The sequence below is a fragment of the Malus domestica genome, chromosome 07 (genome assembly GCF_042453785.1).
Source record: "Malus domestica chromosome 07, GDT2T_hap1".
Lineage (NCBI taxonomy): Eukaryota > Viridiplantae > Streptophyta > Magnoliopsida > Rosales > Rosaceae > Malus > Malus domestica.
The window spans coordinates 26,747,122-26,771,083 of NC_091667.1; the positions used below are offsets into that span (position 1 = coordinate 26,747,122).

General features: G+C 35.5%; 1 long non-coding RNA gene across 5 annotated transcripts; it reads left to right on the plus strand.

Moving 5' to 3' along the window:
* Positions 1-11,668: 11,668 nt before the first annotated feature.
* On the plus strand, positions 11,669-23,926 carry LOC103408786 (uncharacterized). 5 transcript variants are annotated; one of them, XR_003774949.2, is made up of 10 exons: positions 11,669-11,857; positions 11,987-12,022; positions 12,118-12,192; positions 12,315-12,372; positions 12,610-12,751; positions 12,999-13,149; positions 13,428-13,527; positions 14,500-14,573; positions 14,880-14,975; positions 23,908-23,926. It is a non-coding gene; the product is annotated as an uncharacterized lncRNA (long non-coding RNA). The 5 variants fall into 5 exon arrangements; XR_011583055.1 differs by lacking the exon at positions 23,908-23,926 and adding an exon at positions 15,212-15,704; XR_011583056.1 differs by lacking the exon at positions 23,908-23,926 and adding an exon at positions 15,212-15,704 and having other exon boundaries at positions 12,610-12,696.
* The last annotated feature ends 36 nt before the right edge of the window (positions 23,927-23,962 follow it).

Consider the following 23,962-nt stretch of genomic DNA (forward strand, 5'->3'; position numbering starts at 1 on the left):
TATGGGGTCAACTATAAGGAGACATTAGCTCCCGTGGCAAAAATGAACATTGTTAGGGTGTTGTTGTCAGTTGTTATCAACAATGCATGGTCTCTCTTTCCAATGAATGTTAAAAATCCTTTTCTACATGGTGAACTTGAATGGTGTGCAAACCTTATAAATCCATTTATGGTCTTAAGCAGTGTCTACGTGCATGGTATGCCAAGCTAAGTCATGTTATAGAAAGAGTTGGTTTTCGTCGAAACATTGCGGATTCCTCTCTATTTGTTTGTTATAGCTCAGTGGGTAAACTCATTGTGCTAATATATGTTGACGATCTAATTGTGATATATGATAATATGTTAGAGATCAATGCTCTTAAACAATATCTCTACAACAAGTTTGCAATCAAAGATCTTGGCACTGTAAAATATTTTATGGGAATCGAGATGGCACACTCTGACAAAGGCTTCTTTCTTAATCAACGCAAGTATGTTATTGACCTCCTTCACGAAGCAAATATGACAAATTGCAAGCCTGCTCTCACTCTTTTGGATAACAACTTGAAGCTAAAACCTTATAGTGATGTCATTCCAAACATACATTACTATCAAATAATGGTTAGCAAACTCATTTATCTGACTATCACGGGTCCTGATATATCACATGTAACCAGTTTATGCAATATCCAACCACAGATCATTTGAAGATTATTCATCGTGTGCTTCGTTACCTCAAGGGTTCTGTTGGTAGAGGAATTATTATGCGCAATAATGGTCACACTTGCATTTCTGGTTATACAAATGCTGACTAGGCATGCAATACTCTCGATCGCAAGTCTACCACAAGTTTTTGTACCTTTGTAAGAGGCAACCTAATTACTTGGAAAAGCAAGAAACAAAGTGTTGTTGCACGCTCTAGCGCCGAGGCAGAATATCATGCTATGGCATCCACTGCGTGTGAACTAATTTGGCTCAAACACCTTGACATGCCCCAATCCCGATATTTCCCAAATACCAGGATAAGCATGTGCTGGCCGACACCCAAGGGTGACGAAAGTCATTTATTGAATGCAAATGCTGAGAATAAGGAGTAAATAAGACTTATAAATATAAAAGACTAATGAATATGCATTTCAGGAACGTGTTCAGAGCATACAACTAACTAGAATACTAAAAGAAATAATATAAAAATTTAATGAAACAAAGGATGGGTCCTGCACCGAGAGGACTTAAAGATGCCGATGCGGAAGTGTCTGAATGCCGAGATTGTATGCCTCGATTCTAAGTCCTGAAGGGGGCGCAAAACAAACATGAGTGGACCAATTTGATATATAAATAGTAAAACAGTTATCAACGTACTAACCTCCAGGTTTTATGAAAACACATATATATCATGATAAACATAGGTTTTCTGAAACCTAGCATGCCATGCAATGTCTCAAATAATAACTTGTATATATAATAATCACTAGTTAATTGTCCGATAACCCCCAGGCCCCATGCCGGCTCCCCGTCTCTGAGCAGACAGTCAGAGGAAAATACACTTCAGGCCTCATGCCAGCTCCCCGTCCCTGTGCTAAATAGCCAGAGAAAACACACTCCAGGCCCTATGCCAACACCAAACCGTCGCCCAGGACGAACCATAATCTATCCCTATGTCCCGCAGCGGAAATGACCACTAGGTAAGTACAAAACCACTGAACATATATATATTGAAAAACAACTTCATAGTATAAAGTCATCAATCATCTATACTATAAAGAGGTGTTCGAAACATGTTCTAAATATCATATCGTCATCCATCGGATATTCTATAAGAACATGGGTTATAGGAAAAATAGTAATAATTTAAACTAGCCTCAATAAGCATGTTATCTCAAAGCGTCTCATAAAACATAATTGTTAAATCATGTTTTTCATGTATGCATTTCTACTATCAAAACATGCATTTTAGAAGTGGTCCACTCACTGATACTTAGCCGCCGAAGAGCCACGCAAACTAGCGAAGACAGAAACGCCACTATAATTACCCCTAAGCACATAAAGGGCCCAATTAATAAAACTATATAATAGCAATTGAATTGGGGGAAACGAACATTGAAAACGGATTCAGAACGTTGAATTACCCTAAGAAGGGTCCTGGATAATTTCGTAAACGTCAATAGAATATTCCAAAGAATATTCCCTGACGGAATATTCTCTGATGGAATATTTCCGTTTGAGCCGGCTAGGGTTTAGGGTTGGAAGGGTTAAAGGGTTTAGGCTTAGACTTTTTGGTGGGTTGGGTTAAGGTTTTTAAACTAAAAGGGTTTAGGGCTTTAACAAGGATTGAGCTTAAAGGAGTTTGGACCTAGGGTTTTAGGGTTTTAGGTCTTGGTTCTAAGGTCCAAAGGATTGAGGGTTTTAAGTAAATGGGCCGAAGGCCCTAGGTGGATGGCCCAGAGAACCTAGGGTTTAAAAGGTTAGTGGATTAGGTTTTAATAATTGAGTTAAGGGCTTTGAATTGGTTCCGGGTTGGGCTTAAAGGCCCGTGGGTTTGGGTTCTTAAGGGTTTTGGGATGAGTTCAAATGATTAAAGGGTTGGGCTGCCCAAAAGGGCTGGTTTTTGGCCCACCAATTTCATGGGTCGTTGGACCCAATGAAGGAGAAGGCTGGATTTCGGCCGAAAAACTAAATAACCTTTAACTGTTAATAACTTTGTCAATACTCAATGAAATCGAGTGAAACAAAAACGAAAGTTGTAGTTCTCGACGAGACTAAGAGAATGATACCTTGCATGACATCTAACTCAACGTGGTTTGGCCGAAAAAATGCCTCAAAAACCATTGGGGTCGCCGGAAACTGGGTGAAATTCCAATGAGTATAACTTCTTCAATACTCAACGAAATTGGGTGAAACAAAAATGAAAGTTGTATTACTCAGTGAGACGAAGAGAATAATACCTTCCACGCAGGCCAAATCACCATGGTTTGGCCGGAAATTGCCTCAAAAGTGGCGGTGCTCGCTGGAAAATTTGGAAAAGCTTTCCCGAGCTATTTTCCATGATTCAAACATATACACAACTTAAAACAAGCTTCAATCTAACCCTAAAACACATCCCAAGGGTTTTTAGAAGCTTACCAATGTTGAAAAATCAAGAAACTCATCGGGGAATATGATGAACAGTACCGGCCGAATGGAAGAGAGGGGTTTGGGGTGTCCTTTCTTCGTTTTTGAGAACACAAGGGTGATGGTGATGATGTTTTGTTGTTGTTGATGATGAGGAGATGAGGGTGTTGGTGTGTGTGATGATACACGGGGAAGGAAGGAAAGAGTGCAGATAGAGTTGAGAGAAGAAGGAGGAAAAAAAAAAAAGTCATGGGGAGGGAACACAAATAAAGGGGTGGGCCTCTTGGGCTCACCAATTAAGAACTAAAAACCATTTTTTAAAAGCAAGATAAACTCAAACTTAATGAAAATACAATTTAACTTAGGGGTGGGTGTAACAATCTACCCCCCTTAAAAGAATTTCATCCCCAAAATTTAAAATCACTTACTAAACTGAAATACTAGAAAATATGAAGAAGAATATATGTATAAAGAGAAATCAAGTCAGAGTGGGTGCATCAAAGAGAATATGCCACACCGTCGCGAGCGGGTTGCAAAATTCTCTATCATGTCTCCAAGCTCTTACTTTCTTCCCCATCAGTGTAAAAGTAGAAACATACTTTATAAAGATATAAGGTCGAAAACATATATTGACGTAAGGTCAAAAGTACGTACGTAAAATACGATAGCATCAAAATAACTATGTACTAACATATAGGTTGAAAACTCGTGTTGAACTTAGAACTGAAAATGGAAAATACTTCCCCTAAAACATTTGTAACGAATCCAGCACTGTGATAACCCATGTTCCTGCACTGTGATAACCAGGCTGCAATGCACATTGCATCGAATCCGGTATTCTATGAAAGAACTAAACATATTGAGATTGACTGCCATTATGTTCGCAATCAAGTTCAGTCGAAGGTGATTCAAACTCACTACACACGCAGTCATGATCAACTAGCAGATATTTTCACAAAATGATTAACGTCTGCTGTTTTTCAGCATCTTTTGTTCAAGCTTGGATCAATTGACCCATTTGATCCAACTTAATTGGGAGTATTAGAAGAACTATGTACTTCTTACTAACCTAGTTTTTGGGGGATGAGTTGATGTATCGTGTGAAGTGGGCTGTTTTTTGCCCTCTTGTACATTGTTGTCACCAATGATGTTTCTTGTTGTCAATCCCCTTAATTCAAGGGATGTGTACCTAGTAGTTGTTTACTTTTGGTTATTAGATTTTAGGCTTAAATCAATGAGGGATAAGGGGCTTGTTCCTTCTTTTTAACATACATATATTGGTTAGGTCTTTTAATCTTTTTCCTTACAATGAATATACAACTTGAAAACTCCAATAGCTAGTTAGCAAATAAAGAACGTGTTCCTCTTGAGCAGGGACTAAACCATTTTATAGACGTGTAACCACAATCATTTCCACCTATCACTGAAACTGCTTGGCAAAACTGCACGCCCATTTACATTCCAACATGGGATATCACCTCGCCAACATGTTTAACCTTATTGTCCTACTTTAAAGGAAAGAAGACTTATTCAAATATTAACTCTAACTGATTCTAGTTTCAACTAAACTCCAAACCCTAATGAGATAAGTTTAGAGTCCAATAGGCTTCCAACATTCTCCCACTTAAACGTAAACTGATCATCCTTGTTTCGAGCCATGTTTCCACCAAAACCAATTCCTTAGTGATCATGTGAGTTAATAAACGAATAACCAATTCCTCACTCATCCACCATGAGTGATTCGAGACATAGAACTTCAGAAAAGACATGTACCATCATAACACAGCCACTATGAAATCACCATATCACAAAACCATTCATGTATAATGCAAAAACATGTTGGCCAGAAGGGAGTTTTACTTTATACTCCCACTAGATAAACCATTACCTTATTGTTGTTTAGTTTTAACACAACATCTTCAGCTGTCTTTCACGCTGAAATAGTTAAAACCACCTACAGTTTCAAATAAGTAAACAATGCTACAAGGGATAGTATAATGTATAGAAACCCCAACAGCCAAATATTTGATTATTACTAACAATTCATGTCAAAACCAACACATAGAACCAAATCAGCAAGTTTTCTCACATTTATTTGCAGAAATAGCTATAAAGTAAATAAAATCAAATTATAAGTTTATTATCACATGGCTGCTGAATCGAATAATTCCAGCACCCCATCCTTGCAACATGCTCTTTAAACACAGAGACTTTGGTCCTTTATGAAACTCCAACAAGTTTGCCTAAATACTTCCAATAAAGCATCAATATTGCCATATGCAACTATGAATTTAATTGAAATTCTTAAATAGAAACAACATAGTGCGAACAACCACTAATTCAACATATCAACAATGTAATGTCTAAAAGACTTTCTCATAGTAGTAGAATTAGATAATTATTCTAAGTGGTTAGCCATAAGGATTCTTTATTGCACGCATCCTTTAAACAAGCCGAAAGAAATCCTTACGACATAAGAGTACCTTTGGGCAAGATGAAGCTTTCACAAACTCTTGTGAAATAGAATCCATACTATGTCATCTTAATTGAACCAAAAATAACGATCTACACCTTTGGGCAAGAAGATCATTCCCTTGTTATAATTAAGATGCAAGTTTGATCAAGGAACTTTGACATCACCGGTCCTAATATCAACTAAAACCATTGCACTTTGCTTAGTTGATGCAAGTGTGTGGTAACTTTGATCAAATTCAACCTAAAATTAAATAAAAAACAAGCACATAGAATGAATGGCAGGTATAGGTGATTTAGGTGCAGAAAGCAATGGTATGTTCCATTATTTTGTATTCTAAGTCACCAAATTAGGCACTTGATCAGACATGCTTTCCGATGCTTCAAAGCCAACACTTCGCATGCTGCAAAGGCCAAGCAAGTAGCATAGCGTAGACTATAGACTAGATAACTAGCCATCACACCTTAACACACTTCGAAACAAATTCTATTTCCAGAATGTTATGAGAAGCACAAGGCAACTGAAATAGTATGCAGTAATTAAGTTCACCAATAAATGTTTAAGTAAAAACAATAATAAGAACCCAACTCAACATGTAAAAATTGAGTGTTACAATTAAACAAATGGAAGAGGTAAGACTCACTTTGATATTCAATTAATTTCAATTTTCAGCATGCTTGAAAATGATCACATCATATATTATCAAGTACAAAGAATAAAATATCATGTACGATATAGTGGTTTTTGCTGGCTTTGGTTGTTAAGATTCATACAAATTTCCTACGTATAAGATTTTATCAAAATTGCCTACATTCCATCATAGCCCTCCAACTTCGTTTTCAAATTCAAGTGCATGCAGCAATGATTTAGTTGTATATTATCCAGTCTAATCAGTTTTGAAATGAAAAGGTTTTGATGTGTGTACGCACTTACTTACCAATTAAATCATGCTCACATTTCACAAACACAATAAAAATATATTGCTTTACCACATCACTGCTAGAGTGAGATTCATAATATATGTATACAATCACCGGTAAACATATTAAAATCAGACAACAAAACCTTACTAACCTACAATTGCACTAAACCAATGGCTATGTGCCAATACATATTTATAATGCAGTCAAGAAGACATTATCTTTATGTTACACCTTTGGGCAAGAAATATAAACTGTCAAATATGCATTATGCATCCTTATTTGTATAGCTATTTCACAAAATTTACATTCCAACTTGAATCACATCTTTGGACAAGAGACTAAAGTTGCCTTATGAAATCATGAATACTATACATAGTTTGAACCAATATAACAAAACATATATATGTTTAACCTTTACGTTTATCACCAACATCCTTTTATCAATACAGAGGAAACAATATGATAATAGCCATAGCAATGGAATGCCAGGATCTATTAGTTGAATAGTATAATGATAAATAATTAGATAAGCCCTGATACTTAAGAGGGACCCACCGTTACTTTTCAGAGGTGTTTTAGACCTAGTTTGGGAGTGAGGTGCTTAAAAAAAAAGCACCCATGAAAAAAAGCTGTGAGGGTTTTAGGTGTTTGGTAAACTGAAAAAAAAAGGCTTATTTTGGAAGCTGCTGTGAGAATAAGCTGAAATCAAAGGAAAAAGCTGAAGCTGCTATTTGTAGCTTTGGAAAACTGGCTTTTTTTCAAAGCACACGGAGCTACAGTGCTTCTTTAATGAAAAGACCTACTATTAGACTACTTTTTTTTCCAAAAGCACTTTTACAAAAAAGTTTACCAAACACTCTGCTGATTTATTTCACAGCCGCTTATTCTCACAGCACAGCCGCTTATTCTCACAGCAGCTTTTTTTCAAAGCACAGCTATACCAAACCAGCCCTTAGAATCACCGACGACAAGCCTTGATATAATCCCAGCGGATCTTGCACTCGCACAATCTCTGAGGCGACCCGAAATGCGCGTTGGCACGCCAACTTGTCGTGCAGCAGAAACCACATCTTTGTTACCTCTACCGGAAACATCATCGCCTCCGTCACCATGGTCAAGACCGACGCCATCAAGATCTTCGAGTTGTGCCATGGCTAAGGTTCGGCAAAATCCCTCAATTTTTCCAGGAGCTCTCTCTCCCTTGTCGTGTATCAACTTTCCTCTCTGTGGATGCTTGCCCCTTTTGTTTCTTGGGAGAGCTGAATGCTCTCACCTCTCTCACTCTGCTTCCCTCTATTCTTATTCAACCAAAAGCAACAACCTTTTTCTTTTCCCTTAAATTAAGGCACGGAAAGGCAGCCTATGCCTTTCATTCATCTTTGGTTTTTCACATTAGCTTTAATCCTACACCTGATAATAACTTCAAGAAGCAAGACCTCAAATAAACACAGCAAAAGCAATAATCTAATTTATACGTTGCCAGTAATCATTAAAAGAATCTATGTAGAGCTAGCCGAAGCTCTGATACCAAATGTTGGAATTTATAGTTAGCTACATGCATAGGTTACAACCTAATACAGGGGACAAAGAACATGCAAATCTGATAAAGCCATTAGTAAATGATCGAGGAATAGTCTTCTACTCAATGAGGACCTTATGTTCTCACTATAATAGAGCTAGTTAGTATATAAAGAACATGTTCCTCTTGAGCAGGGACTAAACCATTTTATAGACGTGTAACCACAACCGTTTCCACCTATCATAGAAACTGCTTGGCAAAACTGCACGCCCATTTCAAACTTGGGATATCCACTCACCAACATGTTTAACCTTATTGTCCTACTTTAAAGAAAGAAGAATTATTCAAATATTAGCTCTAACTAATTCCAGTTTCAACTAAACTCTAAACCTTAATGAGATAAGTTTAGAGTCCAATAAGGTTCCAACAGGAATTATATAATCTAGAAGATATATTTTCGATAAACAAATGTATGAGTAATATATTAGAAATATTAGATTTATTAGGAAATTTTCAAGTGTAGAAATCCTTTAGATATAGAAGATAACTTTCGTATGTACAACTGTATTACTATTCTTGAAGGACAAGTAATCCTTACCACGAGCTATTATAAATTAAGGAACAAGACTAGAAAGAAAAAAAAAGGTTGAGAAGGGCTTCCTACGAAAAACAAAAGGATATATTCTAGTTAGGGTTTAACGTACTGTTTCCTTTAACGAAAAACCATATTTTTACACTAAAAAGTCAATCTTGATACTATTCACTTTACTCTTTATTTTGTCTTTATCGTTAAAACTCAAAGTTTTCAAGCTATTTTTATTAGTTTTCTTATATTCTAGTAGGGTTTCTTCTGTATACCAGCCAAAACAAATTAGGTCATCCAATCCAAATCAAAGTATTAATCCAGATTCAAAAGTGACGATATATAGTTTAGATATGCGTAAAGATTTTGTACGTTTACCTTTTCGTTGTCTTTCTGTTTCTTTTGCTGCTGGAGATTCCTCCAAATTTAAGTTTTGAAACTCTCGGTATTCGACTGTTAGATAACTACTGATCATCATGTTGGATTTTGTGGCTCAATACTTCTTGGGCCTTTAGTTTTTTATCTCAAGCCCAAATAGGTTTGGCCTTTTGTTACCCATTTGAAAGCCACATGGTAGCTAGGTTTTGATTAAAAGACACCAGCCTTATATAAGGCAATTCATGCCTTTTGGTCAGTAGAGAGAGCAGAAACGCAGCGGCAGCAGAGAGTAGAAAAACAGAGCAGCCGACAGAGAAGAAAGTTGAGTGCTGCTGTTTTTTCTGTCCTCCATTTGTCCTAAACGATTCCGGTATTTGTGAGGATTTGTGGTTTGAAATTCTGTGCAGATTACCACAGCTGGATCTGGTGCGATTCAAGATGGTGTCCAAGTCATGGCATCGAATAACCTCCCAGGTTTGGTTGCGGAAGTTTTGGCTGCAGTCTCCAGTTTTAGGTATTTATTACTTGACATTAGTACACTCAGAGGATGAGTATCATTTAATCAATTATGCCTCCGTTAATTTTTGTCATAGCCACACATGCATGACCTCCGATCGTTACGTCGATTGTTGTAATGGATTACTCTTGTTGTTCACCCCGTGCGCTGATCAATTATGTGTGAGCAACCCCATCACCGGTCGTAACCTCTTTTGTGCTGCCTTGGCTTATGACCCTATTGAATCTAATCACTACAGAGTTGTTCGAATTAACTTTTCCCAATAATCCACTTCGTCAACCCCATCACCAACGGCTCTGGACATGGATTTTTATTGCAATATAGGCAATGGGTTCGACATGGGTTGCAACTCGACCCCATCTTTATCGAGGGTTTCAAAAGTTTCAAGCTTTGCAGGCAGTTTGTCTACTTACGTGGGGTGTTGTATAGCTTAAGCTAATTCACGGAAACTTCTGTCTATTGACCTCAATTCTATTAGAGTATTACTAGATCCACCTTATTGTCCTATTTTCCCAACCACCTTATAATCCACCGTAGAAATTTAAAAATACTTAATACTCTTTCTCCACCCACTTTTATTCCTGAAATACCCTAGATACAATTAACATCATCCGACTCAATTCAACAACAACCTCTTTCCCACCAGAAATATTTTTTTCTCTTTGGAAATTTGGAGGGGAAGGCCTTGACGTGGCCCATTTTGACTAGGAGTAAGATGAGCAACATCTACGGTTGAAGTTGAGTTTTATTATTTGTGAGTTCGATTGAGATGGAGGAAGGAAAATATTAGTTTGAAGGGTCAAGCCGGTGGAGGATTGCTGCCATCAAATTGGATGGGATGGGTAGCTCATGGATGTGGGGAGTTGGTTGTTGGGCTCTCCGTTTTTCTTCTAAATTTTCAACTTTTCACTTTTTTTTTCTTTCAATTATGGAATTCAAAGGAATTGGGTCTTTCTGGGTTTTGCAAAAACAAAGAGAAGAAATTGGTTAGAATTATGGATAAGAAGATTCGTGGGATGCGAGTTCTAGAGAGTGGAGCTGGACAGCGAGAGGTCTGAAAGAGGGAGGGAGAGAGAAAGGTTATAGATTATTTAGGTATTTACGTCATTTGACCTAGGGGTAAACATGTCATTAAAAATAAATTAATAAAGGGGTGGGGAAATAGGATTTTGGGGGTGGTATTAAAGGCCGTGCCTTGGAGCTTCCTTGCATCGCAGAGGATGTTGATGATCATACGGGTGCAATGATTGTTGAAGCAATATTAGAAAATATGAAAATAACACAAGAATTCCATTAATAATAATCATAAAAAAATTCACAACATCAATTTATGTATGAGATTAATATAAACAACCAGAGAGAAAGAAAGAAAAACTGACAAACTTGGAGATCGAGGCTTGCATAAATGCAATGTCCTAAAGATAGAATTTCGTGTCTACTCTTGTGTTTGTAGTTTGGTAGGCGTTCGTCTTCTAGGATTCAACAATCTATAATCCGAAGTCAAAACACTTCAATCTTTGGACTCTGGCGAATTTCATATATTCGGTACTCTCAAGACACAACTCGGATTTTTACAAAAACATTGGAGAAAATTCTTCTCTTTTAATTATGTTAGACAAGTGGGATGCTTGAGTTTATATAGAACTCAAGCCACCCTTTTTGAAACATTATGACTATTGCCTAAAGTTCCAATGAACAGATACAATTCATGAATTTGAATTCAATTATGACACATGACTCTTATTTTTCATTCATACAAAAATTAAATATTATAATATTAATACATTTGAAGAGACTCGGTTGCTAGGTATGTAAGTTTCTGTATGTGTTTAATCTGTTTCTATGGTTTTTGTATTGTTGAACATTGTTTGCTTATACAGGTTTTGGTGCATTTGCAACTGTAGCTCTATGTCGGCACAAGGTTGATGGTTCTGATTATGCAGTAAAAAAAATACCAACCGGTCGATATGTCTCCTTTGATTATGAAAGAGTTCGAAGGTTTCATTTAGTTTTTTTATATATTCTATATATACTAAAACCCAAACATCTGATTACTGTTCTAGGGCAGTGTTCTTCCGTTTTTGCCCTTCAGTTGTTCTGTAAGTTTGTCTTTTTGTGTTTATTATACAGTAAAATGACGTTTGTGCCCCTGCTGTGCAATAGAAATCTCTCGATTTCTTCGTGTTGTGTGCTTCCAGGATCTTCCACTTTTCACTTTCCTCTTCTTTTATTCTCTTTCCGTCTCTCTCTCATCCTTCTCTTTCCGTTTCTCTCATCCTAGAACTGAAGAAAGATGGAAAATCAGGGCTCTTCCATTTGCTTCCACAGATTTCTCGATCTCTCTCGAGCTCCGGATCGCTAGCCTCTGTATGAAGGTTCGTCTCTCTCTCTCTCTCTCTCTCTCACTTTTTTTTTTTCAATTCGTGAGCGAATTTTTTTTCCAAGAATGTTACATCTGTTGCCTTCGGGAAGAAAGTTTAAACCTAAAAAAGCTTGGTTTTCAGGAAATCGTCAATCCTGCAGAAACCTTGGGTTTCCTGGTGAGTTCTCCAGCATATTTGTTTTGGGTTTGGTTTTTGAGTTCTCTTTTATTTGTTCAAATTTTTGTACTTTTAAAACCTCTCGGTGGGTACAGATTTGATCGGCTATTTCATCAGTTTTTCGATTCGATCAGGATCGGGTTTTCACCCACGAAATCTAGCGGCTTCTGGTAAGTTTCGTGACTTTTTCGTGTGGCTGTTTCGAATTTTGTTTTTGTGGTTTTCAATGTTCACATGGATTTTTTGTTTGAATTTTGTATTTGTGATTTTGCGGGTTGTTTTGAATTTACAGATGGCTTTTTCGAGGTTCGGTGAATTTACAGGGGAGAGGGAGAGAGAGGCCTGTTGAGGTAAGCTCTCTGCTAAAAGCTTCTAATTCATCCTTTATTTCTTTTTTCATCTGGGCAAAATTTTTGATGGATTTATGTTTTTTTTTTTTCCGTTGAATTCGAACTCGAATCTGAATTATGGATTCAGAAAAAAACAAATTGATGAGTTTTTTATTTGCGTGCATGTCGGTCCTATCACCGCATGATTTGATAATCCGACCGCGAAGCTAATCGTTTCTGTATGTTTTTGGGTTGAAGATCTGGACTGTCGAATGGAGAGGATGAAAAGCAACTGCAGGAAAGCGGCAATGGAGACCCGGCAGCAGCATATTCAAGTCGATCTGTGTAATCTCATGGCCTTCGACCCTCATCACAGCTTCCCCTCCATCCCCTTCTCTAAGTTATTTTTCTTTACTTATTCAATATATCTCTATTTTTTGTTAATATTTTTGTTTAGTTCTGGGCTTTTTGAAATTATTGCTTTTGAGAAATTAATTGAAAATTTACTTTTGGAAATTGGGATTTTATTTGGATTAATCCCATCAGTAAAGTGCCAGTCATAAGTGAAATAGTGAATTTATCACACTATGCTGATGGGTTTTTGTTCAGTGGGTGAAATTCTGATTTCTTTTTTTCATGGTATTTAGGGAGGAATTAGTGAAGAATGTATAACGAAAGGGACCGAGTTGGTTTAAGCTATTGCAAATGGTCTTTTCAACTCACATTCAACTGAAGACATAGACGGTCCCATTGTGCAGTTGTTTGCTTCCTGAAACTAAACTGCCAAGATAGAAGCATGTAAGTCATTCCTCTTAGTTTATGATTCTCCAACGTTTTTTTTTAATTTATTTTTTAGGTTTGATCATGTATATGAGCATTTGGTCAAAATTGAAAAGAAGTGGAATGGTAGTTTTAGGTAATTGTCGAGATTTTTGTTGATCCTCTTTTGTTGTGTTGCCAATTTACGGTTCCTATCATGTAAATTGGTTGACTAAAATGTTAGAGTATGCAAAAAGCCTTTTGCCATAACAAAAGGTAAATCATTACTGACACCGTAGGAGTTTTGAAACGTGTAGGTGGATCGTATTTGATTGAGAATAAGATACCGTGCATTATCGATTTTGGTATGAATGTTGGGGATGAGGTATATATCTTAAAACTCTTCTAAAAAAAAAGGTATATATCTTAAACCAGATTACTTAATTATAGTTAAATTAACTTCTTTTTTTTTTCTTTTTCTGTTTTGAATCAGTTGTATATATCACCCAATTTACCCGTTCCTAAGCCTTTAGCTGTTTTTGTTATGAAATAGTTCATTGATTGCATATTGTTAATTTGATACATTCTGTTTGTGTTAGCTCAAATTTCTTCCTTTAAGAAAACCACTTGGTTGGTTTTAAGTTTTTCGTACTTTTTGTTGTTCTGTTTGCATAAAAACATGTTTTGCAAGCTTGGAGACTGATCTGAAATCATTTTTGGAGACTGATCTGAAATCATTTGGTGGATGTTTTTAATCCCAATTGGAGAAGACTCTTTTTGCTCTAAAGTTTGTTATTTGACAGAGATTGCAAGTCTAACATGGTGTTCTGTTGGATTAAGGATAACCTGAATACAGGACAACTATATAATATGATTCAAAATAATGAAATGTTGCACTCAACTGCCACCACATAAATTCAAATCTAAACTTCTGTCGTAAAATAAAATGCTAATGTAAATGGACACAGATAGAGAAAACCTATAATATAGAATTGGCTCTTCTTTCTCTGAAATGTATATTTTTTGAGAACTATTATCAATTAACTTATTTTTGTAATTCAAGCTATCTATAAACATCTTTGCGTTTTTGTAATTGTATTCGTGAAATTAAAACAATTTTGGACATCTTTGGTTTAAATTTTTATAAATGATCTGTGTTGGCAGTTTAGTTCACTCTTTTGTTATTTTTAATTGTATTATAAAGTTGAAATATGTGCTGGTTATAGATTTTGTGTTCCGCTATATAGTGGTTAAAAAATGAGATAATTTTCATGAATAAAATTTCTGCATTGTAGGTTTTCCCTTTGTTTCTATCAATTTACATTTACTTTCTGTTTTACTAAACAATTTTATACTTTGTTTGATAACATTGGTTTTCATGGCTTGCAGTTAAGGATTGGTACATAGGAAAACAGCCAAAGAATCCTGTTGTTAAATTGTCCATTCCTGCCAAATTTTAAACGGTGAGAGTGCAACAATTTTATTTTAAATATTTTTTCCTTATTTTACACTCCCATTCTCACAATATAATCTTTTTCTCACTCAGTGTAATTTCGTTGTTTTTTTTTTGTTTTCTTTGTAGAATTTCTGTGTGTTTCTCTCTCTTATTTTCACTCTTGCTCACAATCTTACAATATAATATTTCACCTTGGTCTTGCTCTTAATCTTACTGTGACTCACAATTTCATACTTTCTCATTACTTTTGTGGGGGTATTAAGTTACTATAAATTTTTGTCAACGTTTATTCATATTAATTGTTCCGTGGCAGAACCGGAGCGTGTGTTCTTTGCAATCTTAAGCCAGAAAACATGTGGAGTACTAAGTCAGAATGGTTCTTGCTGCTTCGGACAGCGGCCACACCACAGTAAGCAGCCCATAGACCTTTAATAGTTTTTGCATGATTATTCACTTTTTGAGTGACACCAAACAAAGGACTCTACTAATTTTAACTTTTGGTCTCCGACATGGTTTCAATTAAAGACGATTGTTTTTCACAACATAATGTTAAACTTGTTGCTGTAGAAGAGTTAATTTCTGGTAGACAGATGATTATAGTGTTGTTCCTATTATGCATAAGGTCTTGGTAATAATATTGTTCAGGTGCTTAAAGATTTGAATTTTTAAAGTGGTTCCACAAAACCTGTAAAGTGGTTCCTCAAAATCTGCACAGTGGTTCCACAAAACCTGCAAAGTGGACGTTATGTTGCTTGCAGCAATAGATTGTTCTTTTCTGTTTAAGTTGTAAGCTTTGTTTCCCCTTGGTAACAAGAGACCTTGCTCCGTACAAAAAAGACTAGGTAACTATTCTTTATTATTGGTTGTTTCATGCTATGAATCTATATAGTATAAAAAATTTATTACCGGTGATAAATTTGGCATGTGTTATCCAAAACAAATAAGTATTGGATCACATTTTTGTGTGTGTAAATAGTTGATCCAAACATGAATTATCAAGGCGGAATACTAGGTTAACCATTTTTGTATAATAATGATAAGGCATTTGATAATGCCTTTTTTTGTAAATTATATAAACTTCAACAGCTTTGTAAAAATATTTATTCCATTTTCTGTTTAGTATTTATAACATTTTGCATATTTACATGTTAAAAACATAATCTATAGTTATATTTTCGCTCCCGCAACAACGTGCGGGTAAAATTTGCTAGTAACTTTCTATTTGTATTTGTTATGGTTTATATTTTTATGTTTTTTGGTTTCTTGGTTATTTTGTGGGAGGTCGATTATATGTCTAAACTAAACCATGATAATATTGTTAGATACAAGACTGTAAGCTCTCTGTATATTGTATTTTTTTTAATGATTTTTATGTTGTTACTTTTTAATTGACCATTGATCATGTATTAGTCATTTGTCGATGGTATCCCTCGAATCTACATTTGCAGAATCTGATATTTCAGAAGAAGATGTTAATCCTGACCAGTGCCATTGTTTGTGCATTGTTCAGGAGGTCTGCGATGGTTAAGTACAATAAATATTATGATTAGTTTGTGATTTTATGTAAAGAATTTTGGTTTAAAATGTGTCTTAATCTGTTATTGTCTTAATCTATTATTGTTTTAATATGTTGTCTTAATATGATAATTTGTATTGCAAGGACTCTTGGTGATTATATTGGTAGTGGTCATTTGAACAACTTCTGTGCTCCAAATTACTGAAGGCTTTAGCTTATTTGAATTCAAATGATATCGTCCATGATGATTTAAAGGCAAATAAGCTAAAGCCTTCAATAATTTGTTTTAGAAATTGTAAACGTTTTGGAACACACAAGTTGATCAAATGACCACTAGCAATATAATCACCAAGAGTCCTTGCAATACAAATTATCATATTAAGACAACAAATTAAAATAATAATAGATTAAGACAATAACAGATTAAGACACATTTTAAACCAAAATTCTTTACATAAAATCACAAACTAATCATAATATTTATTGTACTTAACCATCGCAGACCTCATGAACAATGCACAAACAATGGCACTGGTTAGGATTAACATCTTCTTCTGAAATATCAGATTCTGCAAGTGTATATTCTAGGGATCTTTCACCAGGAAAGATACCATCGACAAATGACTAATACATGATCAATGGTCAAATAAAAAGTAACAAAATTAAGTGTGACTAAACATAACCAGAGCGTAGGTATCCTAGGTGCAATTCAGCAGGACAAATATTAATTATACAATACTAAAGATGGCCCTACAATTATGATTGATTTGTCATAACCACCGTCAAATCCTCATGAGCCATCAACGAGCACTCCTACCTAAAACCTGAAGGGCTCAAAATAGAAAGTGTGAGTGGGCAAAAACAAAGCTTTTTAAAATCATTTTACTATCAAAAGTAGTAATCCTTCGCTGTAAAACCTGTATAATTCCCAAAAAATAGCATATATGATTATATCTCAGAACCAAATTCGAAATGACAATTCTATAAGATACCATGTCAAATCTCAACAAGAAATAAGTATGCCAAGTGAAATAAACCAATAGGAAATGGTATGCCAGCCGAAGTCACCTAACGTGACCTGTACGATTGGGTTTGTAACTCATTAACTAGTTATCTGCACATAAGTCGGAACTACCTAAAGTGGTCTGCATGACAGGCTGAGTGTAAATAAATACGCTCAAGTGCTATTGTCACATGAAGGTTGTGCCAAGTATCGCAAGTCACTTATAAGTCAAAACCACCTAAAGTGGTCTGTACGATAGGCTAGCACTTACCTTGGATCCAAGGTGAGCGTGTGGTGCGAGAGGTGAACCATCACGTGAAGGCTAGACCCTGTCATCGGGTGGAGCACTAACACCGAAGTGCAGGATAACAATCTCTAAATGCATCTCAACACAATTACTCACCACCATCACTATCATCAATATACTCACCTGAAGTTTACCTGAGCGTCCACAGCGTCGAGCCATAATATATACGTAACCATGATAATGCACAACTAAACATAGAGAGTATTTGACATGACATTTCAAAGTATCAAACCATTTAATTAAGTTTTATGGGAAAAATACCAAGTGTATATATATATATATATATATATATATATACTGAAAACCAAAAGCTCACTCACTGATATGTGGAAGGGTTGTAACCCCCGAGCCTTGCTTGATTGCGCTTGTCCTCAAGGTAGGTCTCACCTATATGCGAAACAACTATTTAAACGTTATTTTAAAGAACATAACCAAAACTAGGTAATAACTTCTCATACATTGCTCAATTGGGGTATTTGAATATACCACCAAGACCTACTCAACCTCAAGAACATCCCTATATTTTTAGAAAAAATTTCCAACCACTCACGCGCTGGCTAAGGCACGGCAAGACACGCAGGCACGTGTCTGGCACACCAAATGGAATCCCTAATGGCTTTAGGGAATATTCCGTTAAATAAAAACATATGCCGTTAAATATACCTGACGCCGTTAGCATATTCCGTCAACTTTGAGGGAATATTCTATTCCTTCAATCTCAGCTCGCCGAAGTCCGATGCCGGTGACCTCTACAACTGCCAGTTTCTGGAAAAACTTCTAATCGTCATATCTCACTCATTTCAACACCAAACTTCACGAAATTTAAACCAAAATGAAGCTTAGGATGAGAGGAACAAAACCTTACCACTTTTAGGTCCTAAAACTTAAGGGATCTCGCTGGAAAAATTACGATAATTCGGCCACCTCTGCAACTTGATGAACTTGGATTTTCCGACGTCCAAAACCTTTCAAAATCCTTCCCTAAGCTTCGTGAAGCAGTTCTAAGTCTCACTAGAACCTTAAAACTCGATGAAACCTCCGTGATCACGACGGAATCATTGTGCACCTCGTCGGGGGTTTTTGGTTCTCGGGTTTTCGAGGGCCTCATGTCCAACCAAAACTACAACTCGACTCCTGAGCTTGAAAGAAGCACGAAAATAACATCCACAACCTCGATCCGTGAAATATGATGAGAGCTGAAGGCTTGTCCGTACAATTGTACGAACGAATGGAAAAATTCGAGAGGGAGAAGAGAGAAAGTCAACGGGAGAGTATGTGTGAGGGTGTGTGTGGTCCAGCTACCAAACAACAACAAAAACCATTAACTTTACATTCCAAAAACTTAGGAATAAATTAGATTGGTCCAAAACCTAAGTTTAAACCACACCACCATATAATATACTCAACGTCCAATGGTATAATCAACATTCCACGCAATCGAAGACAAAAATAGCTTATTTTTCAGGACGGGCTGTCACCTGGAATGAATGGAAAAAGCATCCAAGGAAAAATGATATTGCAATATGACCTAGAAATCAAAATGTATATGATATATTTAGACAAGAATGTAGTCAATTAAAAGCTAAGAGACAAATTAGGAAACAATTTTATATGAGCTATAAAAATATAAACTTACCACAACAGTATGGTTGTCATAAGAAAAATAAACATAAGAAAATATACTGAACGAAATATAAGTCATATAAACCATACAATCATCATAAGAATTTTAGCATAAGACTTTCAAGAATATATAGGAAGAGAAAACATATTCCAAAACAATTTAGGAAAAGAAGTGACAGATCTTGGATTAAAAAATTTAAAGCACCAAAAGATAAAAGTAATTGTGAATGTTATCTATGTGGAGAAATTGGATATATTAGACCTAAATGCCCAAAATTAGGAAAACAGCCGAGAGATAAAGTATATTTAATTGAGTTGTTTAAATTAGAAGAAGAAGAATATATTTAGTCAATATATAGTTTAGATGATTTAAGTGATAACGAGTGACACCCCGTCCCGAATGAGGGCATGCTGGCCGTCACGTGAGAATGACGTAACCATTTACACAGTTCGGAAGCTTTAAAGATACAATTACTAAGATGTAACACCCGAGGTAAGTCTTACTTTTGTGAATTCTGTCAGAACACCGTTGGATTCCTCGTGGCCACCAAAACTCTGCTATCTTGAACATGGAGGGGCGTAAAACAAAGTTGAGTGGGTCAGTAAAACAAAGTTTTTCGAAAATCATCTCATTATCAAAACACTAACCCCTCGCTGTAAAACCCGTATACTTTCCCAGAAAATAGTATATACATAACCATATATAACAAACTCAAATCACCAGTCTTTAACACCTTTCAAGAAATATGCCATGCTATGCTTTAAAACATAATAAGGATGTATCAATATAACAGGTGAAATAATGAATCAACTGAAGACCATGCAGCTGTCCTGTACGGTTAATTCTATAGCTCAATATCCAATCCAACCGAAGTCACCACTGTGACCTGTACGGAACTACTCTGCACATAAACCGGAACTACCTGAAGTAGTCTGTACGACAAGAATGGTGTAAGAATACGCTCTAGTGCTTCTCTCATCAACAGCTGTATAACAATCTAAAGTCACCTACAAGTCGGAACCACCTCTAATGCTCTGTACGACATGTCGAAACCACCTCTAGTGATCTGTACGACATGCACCTACTTGGATCCAAGGTGAGCGTGTGGTGCGGGGTGAATAATATAAGCACTAACACCAGGAGTGCAGGTTATGAGCTCTCAACACAATTCACATCATCAATAATCACATGAACAAAATAAAACTCACCTGATACTCACTTGTGCGTCCACAACACCATTTAACATATATGCATCAAATATTAATTCATATATTTCATATATTATGTATGCATGACATTTTAAAACATACTTTCATTTAAATTAAATTTCTGGGAAAAATCAATAGTATATAGGTATATACAGAAAATAACTGCCCACTTACCTGGAGTTCACCCTACAACTCCCTAGCACAACACATCAAGGCGTCATGATGATCGGCGCCTAGAACAATCATCAAATCAAACCTCAAAAATCATATCGATAGAATATATAATTTATATAAAACACGTCACTACGTAGTTCGATCCGGAAGATCTGCAACTCAGATTTCCAATCCATAACTTTCAGATGTCCATAATATATCTCTAGAACATCCTAAAATTTCCTTACCATCCAACGGTCGGATCTTCGTCAATTGTCAAAACCAAGTGACGGTTAACATTCTATTTCATGAACTTACAACTCCAATTCCGGAAGATCCGTAAATCGGATTCCCAATCAGTAAGTTCCTATAATCCTCAAATATTACGTATTACAACGTATCAAAGTTTGGTGACAATCCAACGGTCGGATCGTTAATTCACATTTTCACCTAACCACGAATCGTAACGAACTTAGGTTCAATTACCCAATTTACGTCAATCAATTATCAAAACTGAACCTAGAACATTAAACACATGCTAAGAATGACATTGGCGGGCCACTGGCCACGCACCACCGCACGGGCCGCCGCGGGTGGCGGTCGGCCATCCCGGCTCGCCGGAAAATTCAACTATTTCTAAAAATTACCAAAATTTGTATATTTGAAGATCTCAATGATTAGAACAACTTTCATACTTGTGACCAAGGTCAATTTGGCTTGGAAGCACTTCAATTTCACCAAAATCCGTGCGGACCCTAGAATTTGGTGTGCTTCGATTCGACCTCCAAACTTGTTCCAACGCCTCCACCACTACTTGGGCTTTGTTCCTGGGTTCTAGGAAAGTCTAATGGTAGTGGTAATTGAAGGAAAACGTTTCACAAGTGGTGGATTTCGAGTAATGTTCTTCACGGCACCCACTTTCGGTTTTTGAATAAATTACTACCAAATTCCTTCTAATTTTGAATGGGAATGGAAGAGGGAAGGCTAGGAAGTTTTTTCTAGGTCGTGGTTCGAGACAATTCATCGAAAAGTGGCTGGGAAATAGGTGAATTCGGCCTTGGAGCTCAACCGGGTCGCGCGGGTCAATAAGAAGACCCGGCTGTTCCCCTCATTTTCCTTCTCCCTCCTTTCCCTCCTTCCCCTTTTCTGGTTGGCTATCCTCTCCTTCTCTCTTCTCCTGATTGGCTAGCTCTCTCTCCTTTCTCTCCCGGAGCTCCTGCTTTCTTCCTCTGGTTGGGTAGCTTTGCCCAATCTCTTCTTCTTCTTATTCTCCAGTCACACACACACACACAAAACCTTCCTTCATATTTTTTTTTCCTTCGCTTACATCCGAGCCATCCATTTCAGATTTCCTTGGCACACCAAATTTTAATAATAAAATTCATAAAATGCCCAAACTTCAAACTTTAAAATCTTTTTCGTTATAACTCCAAATCACGAACCGTCTGTGCCCACGCTTCCGTAGCGACGAGTACTACGAGGATATGTCAAGAAAACAAATCTTAGATAGCATGACACAACGATTAACCTCGAATAATGCACGTGCCTCAAAGGGCATTTTTGTAAAATTCTTTATTAAAACTTTAAAAACTCTTAAAATCAAGGACGGGTTGTCACAACGAGAGTATTTATAGTATAGAAAGTATAAATACGATAGATTCAGACTCGAAAAATTCAAGTAGTTCAAATAATGATTTAGAAGGGTATATTTGTGCATTCATATAAGAACAACATGAAGAAGAGTACAAATACATTAATTTAGGTTGGCCAGAAAAATGTCACAAGTGTAGTAAATTAGTTGCAAATAAATACTATAATATATATTCAATATTGTGTGAAAAATGTTATAGTAATAGGTTATTAGAAATTAATTCAGCAGAATCACAAGAAAGTACTGAACTATTAGGAAATATTGTTCATAATATAGAAAAACCAAAAAATAGTTCCTTAATTACCATAAATTGTGAAATAAAATTAGCAAAAAAAACACAAAATACAAACAACCATGATAGATACATGAAGTACAAAGAGTGTGATAAGAGACGAGTTAGTTCCGGAAAAATATAGACAAAAATTAGCAAAACCAGTTAAAATAACACAGTTTGATAAACCAGTTTATTTAACATATTGCATTAATAATGAGTCTATTAAAGTAGAAAAACAACAATTTAATTTACCATTAACATTTGTTTCACTAGTAGGATCATACCCATTCAGTTTAGGTTTAAACTTTTTGAAAAGTTTGCAAAGTTTTTTATTTATGAATCCTAACATAACATTTTTTAAGAAAGGTATTATAATAACTGACCAAATTAATATTGAAGCATACAAAAGCATAAGTATAGAAAAGTCTAATGGCCAAACTAGTTATTATTTAGAAAACTCAAAAGAAAATGATGAGCATAATAACATAGAAGAGTTTGATGAAAAAATATTTGAACATGAATATCCAATTTTAGAAGAAGGAACCAGTATAGAAATATTATAGTCAGATAGACCAAAGAGTTTAGAAGAGTGATTACAATTAGCAGAACAAACTAGAATCATAGGAGAAGATCCACAATTGCATTGGTGTTAAAATAAAATATTAGCAAAAATAGATATAATTAACCTAGATTTAACCATTAAGACAGCTAATATACCTTGTAGTTTATTAGATAAACAAGAGTTTTAACAGCAAATAAAAGAGTTGTTAAATTTAAAAGTAATTAGACATTCAAAGTCTAAACATAAATCAGCAACATTTATCGTAAGAAACATTCAGAACTAAAGAGATAAAATGTTAGAATAGTTTATAACTACAAGAGGTTAAATGATAATATATATGAATATAGTTATGAGTTACCAAATAAGGATGAACTTATAAATAAGATTCAAGAGAGTAAATATTTTAGTAAATTTGATTGTAAATTTTTGGCAAATAAGATTAGCAGAAGAATCAATTAAGTGGACAACTTTTACTTGTCCATAATGACATTTTCAGTGGTTTGTTATGCCATTTGAACTTAAAAAATGCTCCATCGATCTTTCAAAGAAAGATAGATCAAATTTTCAAGAAATATGATAATTTTTGTAATGTTTATGTATATGATATTTTAGCACATAGTAAAAATAGAAATGAACATAGCAAGCACTTAGAGATAATTTTACAAGAATTTGTCAATAATGAAATTGTGATTAGCAGAAATAAAATAGCATTAGAAATGCAAGATATAAAATTTTTAAGAATGTATATTAAGTCAAGTACAATACAATTACAAGATCATATAGTTAAAAAAGTCTTAGATTTTCCAAATAAGATAAAAAAACAATTGCAAACATTTTTAGGATTGTTAAATTATGCAAGAAATTTTATCCCTCATTTAGGAAGAAAAATAGCAGTATTACATAGTAAAACTAGTAAAACAGGATACAAGTATTTTAATAGTGAAGACATTAAATTAGTCCAAAATATAAAAGAATTACTTTAGTCTAAAGGAAGCATTGCAATTGACACTGTTATTTACTGTTCATTGTACCTGGATTTACAGTCAAGAAAATGCCCTTTGATTTCACCTTATTTACAAGAAAGCCATCTAATTTGGG